Below are 9409 nucleotides of genomic sequence, written 5' to 3' on the forward strand. Positions count from 1 at the left end.
TTTAGATCAGATTTATTATTTACTTATATTTTATGCAACAATATTGTTTATTTGAAATTTAATTGCTTAATTTAAGTACATAAAATCAACTTTCCTCTGCAGATGAGTTTTATGTATATTTTCAGGACTGACCAGGAAGATATATAATATTAAAGAGAATTCCCAGTAGCATTTTTAAAAAATATATATGCTTTTATTGATTTCAGAGATGAAGGGATAGGGAGAGAGAGAAACATCAATGATGAGAGAATCATTGATCAGCTGCCTCCTGTACGCCCCCTATTGGGGATCAAGCCCACAACCCAGGAATGTGCCCTGACTGGGAATCGAACCATGACCTCCTGGTTCATAAGTAGATAATCAACCACTGAGCACACCAGCTGGGCTCCAGTAAGATTCTTAATTTAGGATATAAATAAAATAGTAGCAGCCCTAGCAGTTTTGACTCCATGGTTGGAGCGCTGGCCCAAGGACTGAAGGAATCCGGGTTTGATTCCAATCAAGAGTATATACATCTGTGACAGGCTCAATCCCCAGCCACCGGTCCAGGCATATGCAAGAGGCAACCAATCTATGTGTCTCACATCAATGTTTGTCTTTCTCTGTCTCTCCCTCTCGCTTCCACTCTGTCTAAAAATCAATGGAAAAAATATCCTCCGGTGAGGATTATCCAAAAACCAAACAAACAAAACAAAAAGCAATAGTAATGTTTGGTTCAATTTATGTCTTAGTTTATTTATTTATTTTTTAATGTAAACATTCTTGATTTATTAATTTTCAGAGTAATGACACAAATTCTCCTTGGAATGGAAAACTTGCTTGTCTGGGTTACTTCATTCTTTTTCTCTTTTTCAAAAGTGCATCTTGTAGTGCCAACTGCTTTTCTTGGAAGGAATGCTTGCTTTTTGAGTGGACATTATGATTATAGTGCATCATCATAAAGTTCTTTTTTTTTTCTTCTCTTTATTTGTGGGACTGAAAAATTGATTCATTTTCGTTTTCTTCCTCACAAATTCTTTTCAGTCTGTTTTTCCAGCTATTGCAGTTGCTAGTCTTGTCCCCTTGTCAGACTTTTGTTTTTTATGAAGGCGAGGCGTTCAATGTCCCAAAGAGAGTAACTCACTCCTGCAATCTTCATCACTGTCTATTTCAGTGCATTTCCTAGTTAGGGCTTTCCCGGGGACAGAGTTGAGTTCTTTCCTCATTTGGGCCAGATTTTCTGGATATCTTCCTGAGTTGGCTGGTGCTGAGGGCTACAGCTCTGGTCTCCACTTCTCCGAGGGCATTGCTGTTCAGCTTCTTGGAGATTTCCTGCTGTTCTTCATCGCAAGAGTGATGCACGTCAACCCAATCACCATCCTCATCAGCCTCTTCACTAAGACGGGCACTTTCCCACCCATGTTCACTTTCCAACCCGTTTTCAGCATTCTCTTCTTCTTTTTTAACTTCTAGAATTTATATTCCTGGAATGTAAATTTTAGCATCTTATTCTCCATATTTTTGTACTACTGCCTCTGTAGACTTACCCCAGAATTTCTTCTGTAACACCTGAGGATTTGGTGTTCGGAAGAGCTGAATCAAAGTTCTAGAAGACATCATAACATTCTTATCTTTGTGTGATTTATACTGAACCAGGTCTTGGAGAAGTTCTTTAGTCATAACTAGAGGATGAGCTATTATCTCCTTCATAGCATTGAGTCCCACTGTCATGGTTTTCCCAGAGTTTTTATGGATAACAAAATTGTTGGCCACAACCATAAGCAATGATTGAATACTAAGTGATGCGATGCTTGTGTGGCAAACAGATGGATCTTTCTTACTTCTCTTTGGTGGGTTGCAGAAAACTTTGCACAAAGAGATAGAAGTTAAAGAGAAAAAGCTTATGAATTCCCACCAATTTGTAAATGAGGTCCAAGAGCATCATCTTCACTTCAAACCTCTCCTTAGAGCTCTCTATCTGCTTTAGTAGTTTTTCTGCAAAATCTTGGGGATCATGAATCAAGTGAATAGCTAAAAAGTTAGACACCTCTTTTTATTTTCTCCTTTTGTTTCTTGCACACCTTCATAGCCTTTTCCAACCTTTTCTTGTGTTTGAAGCTTTTCTTCCCTGTGGCATACTGCACTGCAGGTCTCTTGCTGTTTGGTCCCTCATCTTCAGATGTTGAGTCGCTGTCCTGTTTCTCCTCTTCATCCTTCCCAAGGATGAATGTCATAACAACAACATGTGTCATGGTGATCTTAGAGACACATGCCGTTGTGATCACATGGACAGTTTTGGCATCATTCCAGATGTTTCTTCTGTAGACTTCAATTATCATATCCAAAGATATCTTGGTTGCAGTTCCATTGCTGTCTTTTAACATGGTATATATGAAATTCTGCAACACTACATTCACTTTATTGTTCTTGTGCTTTGCATTTATATTCTTTTTATAAAATACTAGTAGCCCTGCGCATGAATCCATGTGCCAGTAGCTCTCTGCGGGGCCTGGCCACTCCACGCTTGCTGCCCAGAGGCTCTCTGAAACCCAGAGGCCCATCCGCGGCTGGGCACACAACGCTTGCCTCGTCACTGGGACAATGACGCAAGCTTTCCCCCCTACCCCCGGCCACTCTGTGCCCACTGCCCAGAGGCCCTCTGCGGCAGGGGTGAAGCAAGCATTCTGCCAGGCTGCTCATGCTGCCTGCTCTCAGAGGCTGCGTGCCCACCCCCACCCCCCGGGACTGGGGGACTCTGATGGGGCTGAGAGGACTGGATACTGCCATCTTGTGGCTATGGGTGCCGCCATCTTTGTGATGAAGTGATGGTTAATTTGCATATTACCCTGTTATTATATAGGCTATTTTTATTGATTTTAGAGAGGAAAAGAGAGAGAGAGAAAGAGAGAGAGGAACATCAAAGATGAGAGAGAATAATTGAATGGCTGCCTCCTGCACGCCCCTACTCAGGATTGAGCCCACAACCCAGACACGTGCCCTTGACCTGAATCAAACCTGAGACCCTTCAGTCCACAGGCCGATGCTCTATCCACTGAGCCAAACTGGCTAGGGCTGCATTTGTATTCTTGATATCAGTCCATGTATAAAATCTTTCCCAGAAGCATGGCAACACAGAAGTTCGAAGAAGAGTTCTAGCAATTTGATGTATTGATGAGATTCTTATTTCTAAGCAAGATCAAAGCTTTGCAAAATGTCATTAGAAGATCTGGATACAAGACAGGGTGATTGTAGGAGACAAGATCTTTCAACTCTTGGAGAAAGTTACTTAAATGTTCTGGGTAGCAGTGACCAATCTGTTTCATAAACATCACCAGCTATGCCAAGTCTTCGCTGGATTTATTTGGTTGTAATCTGAAATTCTCCACATTGGATTTGTAGTGATTATACTGCTGTAGAAAGTCCTCCACGTAGGCCAGTCTCACTTGATCAGGTTCTATAACTGCTCAGGTTGCTGGGCAGCTTGTTGTTTCTGTTGGACATATTGGCTGCTGATTGACTCCATGCAGAGAAGTTTTAAAAAACCTACATCGCTGGCAACTACCAACCATCCCAGCTGCGGCAAGAATGGAGTGTGACCAGAAACATCCCTCCCCTCCCCAGCAATGCTCAGCAGGCAGTGCTATCTTGGCTCTTAAAGCCAGCTAGTGTCTTGGTTGATTTAAATTCATGCAAATTATAACTGAAAGGGAACTCTGGCTTCATCAGGAGGTAGACCATACTTTTAATGATCATAGATTTCAAATTTTTAGAAAGAACAGAAAACAGTAATATTTTTCCAGCACCCTAAGACCTTAGCTCTTTGAGGGGAGGCCTGTGCCTTAGTTCTCATAGGCTCCAAAACTAGAGAGAGAGGAGTGGAAGTTGAGGGAAAGCATTTTCTCCCCATTTCGTTGTGAGGTAATTGAGGACAAGGAACTTTTCCGAGATTATAACCAGGGTCATAACTTCAGATTTTCCGTACCCTTATGGAATACATTTTGCTTTCCTGAGCTGCTTCCTAATAGACCATGTTTCTTCTGATAGTATTTCTTCTTAGGTAAACTTATTGCTCCACTTTTTTTTTTTTTTTTTTTGGTCCCATGGATGGACAGAACTTTGGTTCAAGCCTCCCCCTTCTTCTTCCTTGGAGAAATTTTTATTGAAACTTCTGACTTCTACCTATACACCTTTCTTCACTCCAAGGGAAGAATTTTGATGAAGCAGACTGTGATTGGTGAGGAGTCACTGAGTTACAGTGCCTAAAAGCAGGAACAAGGCTCCTCACTTTTTTTTTCACTCTGTGAGCAGGTTCTGCAGGGTCTCATCTGCCTCAGCTCCCTTGTGATGAACACACCTGGTGAGAAAGATCCCCCACCTTCTCAAGGCAGCAGGCAATCTACCATCATTTCTCTGTTCCAGCTCTGCCACCTCTCACTGCATGAGTAAGTTGGTGGGTGAATCTATTCCAAAATAATGGAGTGGTGGGAGGGAGGATAGGAAACCACTCAGGCTTCAAATTTGAGCCAAATTTTTCTAATGCTTCCTAGAACAAGATTGTGTTGTGCCCCAAACCAAATATAATATGCTGCATTAGATGCTCATTCCCTGTTATCCTTGTTTGAGTGCTCTATCAGTAATCAATGCTGGAAGAAAGAGAGTGACAAAAGATAAGCTACTCCAACATAATAGTTATCACTATGTCAGAAGAGTTATTATTGGTGCTGTTTATAACTTTGTAGTATGGAGAATTTCAGCATCTATAAACACACACACACACACACACACACATACACACAAAACAAAAACAAAAACAAACAATACAAAACACCAAACAGAATACTTTAAATAAATTCCCATGTACTCATTCACAAACCCCAACAACCATTAATTCATGTCCAGTGATTCTCCATCTGGACCTTTAAGAAGTTTTTTTTAAACCTTTAAATATCTTTTTTTTTTTTTTCTAAATGACAAGTGTATCTCTCATTTTCTTAGACCACACAGCCTAGCGTGGATGGTAGTTAAAGCTTGGGGGTAGCAATAACAACAAGAAGACAATAATAACATCAGAGTGACTCTCAATCCAACAGCAGTAATGGGATCTCAAGTCCCCCTAACTCCTTTATTTCTCTGAGCGGATTCTAGGAGGTTAATGTATTGTTTTTATTTTTGACATCCTCTATATTTTTCTTACAATAGCAAAAATTTTCTTCTTTCACTTAGAGACTCTGAGGGACAATTGCCTCTCTGCTGCTGCTGGGATCAGCCTTTTTTTTTACTTAGTTTTTTAGGCTCTTCACTTTTTTTGAGAGGAAGATATAGAGATTTCCCATATACCTTCTGCCCCCACACATGCATAGCTTACCACATTATCAACATCACTCACCAAAGCGATATATTTTTTAAAACTGATGAACCTATATTGACACATCATAATCACACCCAGTCCATAGTTTATATTAGGATTTATGCTTGGTGTTGTACATTCTATGGGTTTGGGTAAATGTATAATGATATGCATCCATCATTATAATATCATATAGAGTATTTTTATTGGCCTAAAAATCCTCTATGCTCTGCCTATTCATTCCCTCCCACCTCCAACCCTTGGCAACCACTGATTTTTTTGTTGTTGTTCTTAACCCCCACCCAAGGATATTTTTCAATTGATTTTTAGAGAGAGTGGAAGGGAGGGGGAGATGCAGAGAAAAGGAAACATCAATGTGAGAGAGACACATCAATTGGTTGCCTACCCCACGCACCCCAACCAGAACCGGGATCAAGCAACTGAGGTACATGCCCTTGACCAGAATCCAACCTGGGACCCTTCGATCCACAGGCAGACTCTCTATCCACTGAGCCAACCTGGCTAGAGTGGCAACCACTGATTTTACTATCATCATAGTTTTGCCTTTACCAGAATGCCATATAGTTGGAATGATATGGTATGTAACCATTTTAGATTGGCTTCTTTCACTTAGTAATATGCATTACTCCATGTCTTTAATAAGGTTATTCCATGCTTACCATGGCTTAAAAGCCTATTTCTTTTTAACACTGAATAATGTTCCATTGTCTAGATATAGGGAAGTTTATTTATCCATTCACCTATTGAAGGATATCTTGGTTGTTTCCAAGTTTGGGCAATTATGAATAAAGCTGCAACAAAGATCTATGTGCAGGTTTTTGTGTAGACGTAATGAGAGGAATTAGCCTGACACATAGGCAGGGCAGGGGTCCAGTGGAAAACAAAGGCAGGTGGAATATAGGCAGTGGCAGACATGGTAGTTTGAGCAAGCCTAACCATGCATAAATAACAAAATGTTTTTGGATTCAGAGTGGTAGGCATATGAAACTGGGGAGGGTCTACAACAATAAGGTAAACTGACTCATAGGAACTGGGAAAGTTCAGGTCCATTACTGGGAAAGAACAATTGAAGGAATCAATCAGACGACAACCTGGATAGATATAGAGCAGACTTGTAGCAAATATGTACCCCTGGACTACACGGCTTCACGGGAAGGCCATTATTGGGTTGCATCCCCGTGCAAGGAGTCTGAATCTACTTGTAATACATGTTCCACACTTTTGCTCAAATCTTCTGGTCCACAGAGTTCATTCTTCAGCATTGCAAGATATGATCCTGGAAAAAAAACCTCAGCTCACTGTTCCAGTTATCAGTAAGTTTTCAACTTATCTAGGAAAATACCAAGGAGTGTGATTGTTGGGTTGTATGGTAAGAGTATATGAACATTTCCCCCTGTCTACAAACATCAAAGACTTACCAAGGATGAGAAGCTACTGACACCAGAGGCAGACAGCTATCCCAAGACATCAACAGGCCTGTATGTTTACAGATTAATGTTGAACTCAGAAACCATTTTATTTGTCTTTATCTGTCCGCTAATTATCTATTTATATAAAAACCCTGGGTGTAACATCACCACCCAAGGCTCGACCAACAGGAAGGAAGTCAGTCCTGCAGGGGTTGTCTTGGAAATGGCTGCACCCTCCCTGAGCTGTTTCCCCGCAAGGACGGCAATGTTTCAGGCATGAACCCGCCCTCGGAGTGTGGACTCACTGAGTCTTGGGTCGCATTGCCTAGGGCTGCACCCTCTCTGAGCTGTTTCCCAGGAGGGCGAGGTTTGAGGCAGGAACTGGCTCTCGAAGCATGGAGGCATATCTTTATAAACTTTTAGTACATTTTATTAGAGGTCGTGGTAGTACGGTTTTACCCACAGCGTCTACAGGAATTGCTGCAAATTTACTTCTCGGTGGAAGCACCTTTCATTCCCAATATAAATTACCCATTCCACTAAATCAGTGGTTCTCAACCTTCTGGCCCTTTAAATACAGTTCCTCATGTTGTGACCCAACCATAAAATTATTTTCATTGCTACTTCATAACTGTAATGTTGCTACCGTTATGAATCGTAATGTAAATATCTGATATGCAGGTCTTAGGCGACCCCTGTGAAAGGGTCGTTTGACTGCCAAAGGGGTCGCGATCCACAGGTTGAGAACCACTGCACTAAATGAAACTTCAATTTCTAGACTCAATATAAACAGTGAAGTTGCTAAAACTATTAAAAAGGCTCAACTTCTCATTATTGACGAATGCACCATGGCATCCAGTCATGCTATAAACGCCATAGACAGATTACTAAGAGAAATTTGAATGTTGTATTTGGTGCGAAAGTTCTCCTTCTTGGAGGGGATTTTCGACAGTGTCTCAGTATTGTACCGCATGCTATGCGATCGGCCATAGTACAAACGAGTTTAAAGTACTGCAATGTTTGGGGATGTTTCAGAAAGTTGTCTCTTACAACAAATATGAGATCAGAGGATTCTGCTTATAGTGGATGGTTAGTAAAACTTGGAGATGGCAAACTTGATAGCAGTTTTCATTTAGGAATGGATATTATTGAAATCCCCTGTGAAATAATTTGTAATGGATCTATTATTGAAGCTACCTTTGGAAATATTATACCTATAGATAATATTAAAAATATATCTAAACATGCAATTCTTTGTCCAAAAAATGAGCACGTTCAAAAATTAAATGAAGAAATTTTGGATATACTCGATGGAGATTTTCACACATATTTGAGTGATGATTCCATTTATTCCACAGATGATGCTGAAAAGGAAAATTTTCCCAAAAAAATTTTTAATAGTATTACTCCTTCGGGAATGCCGTGTCATAAATTAAAATTGAAAGTGGGTCCAATCATCATGCTATTGAGAAATCTCAATAGTAAATGGTGTCTTTGTAATGGTACCAGATTTATTATCAAAAGATTATGACTTAACATTATTGAAGCTAAAGTATTAACAGAATCTGCAGAGGGAGAGGTTGTTCTGATTCCAAGAATTGATTTCTCCCCATCTGACACTGTCCTCCCATTTAAATTGATTCAATGACAGTTTCCTGTGATGCCAGCATTTGTGATGACTATTAATAAAGCACAAGGACAAACTCTAGACAAAGTGGGCATGTTCCTACCTGAACCCGTTTTCGCACATGATCAGTTATATGTTGCTTTCTCTCGAGTTCGAAGAGCATGTGATGTTAAAGTTAAAGTTCTAAATACTTCAGCACAAGGGAAATTAGTCAAGCACTCTGAAAGTGTTTTCACTCTTAATGTGGTGTACAGGGAGCTATTAGAATAAGTTTAATCACTTTATCAGTCATAGTTTGCATCACTGTTGTTTTTATATCATGTTTTTGTTGTTTTTACATCATGTTTTTGTTGTTTTCATATCATTTTGTTGTTGTTTTTATATCATGCCTCTGTTGTTATATCCTTTTGTTACTGTTTATTTATCAATAAATTTATATATTATTTTCATATACATTTTACTAATTTCCTTTCATCTCTGACACTTCTATTATAGAGAAAGGGCAAATAGCAATATTAAAATATTTCTGTTAATTAATTCCCTCTTAATGTGCACAAATTTCATGCACCGGGCTACTAGTATTAATAATAATAATTGTTATACATGTTATTTGGGTTTCTCTATATAATCCAATTGTTCATGATTACTGACCATATATAAAATAACTGTTAATACTCTCTTTTTATGGCTTATATAAATGTTATACTAGATGAAAAATACAAAAAAATGAGTTATGGCAATACTCAGATCATGATGGTTCACAGAATAGAAATCATCCAGGGTGTGAAGGGTTTTTTATTTTATTTTTTGTTTTGTTATTTTGTCTTGCAGTGAGGGCCATAAGACCTGACTGCCTTTCATTTACCTGCCTTTCCCTTTTGGAAAAAGTTAACCTCAAGTCACAGTCCATGGTTATGGAATTTCCAAATTCCATGGTCCACTGTTTAAACAATACAATGTTGACACTGAGACTTCCTAGGAATGAGCCTTCCTAATGCTGTGAGACCACATGATCTGACCAAAAGG

The 9409-nt window shown here is 39.5% G+C and overlaps 1 pseudogene; it reads right to left on the reverse strand.

Moving 5' to 3' along the window:
• Positions 1-828: 828 nt before the first annotated feature.
• LOC139001983 (protein SDA1 homolog) lies at positions 829-3480 on the reverse strand (annotated as a pseudogene).
• Positions 3481-9409: the final 5929 nt, after the last annotated feature.

The sequence above is a fragment of the Myotis yumanensis genome, unplaced genomic scaffold (assembly GCF_028538775.1).
Source record: "Myotis yumanensis isolate MYYU_CA2020_CCGP unplaced genomic scaffold, mMyoYum1.0.hap1 SCAF_2, whole genome shotgun sequence".
Taxonomy (NCBI): domain Eukaryota; kingdom Metazoa; phylum Chordata; class Mammalia; order Chiroptera; family Vespertilionidae; genus Myotis; species Myotis yumanensis.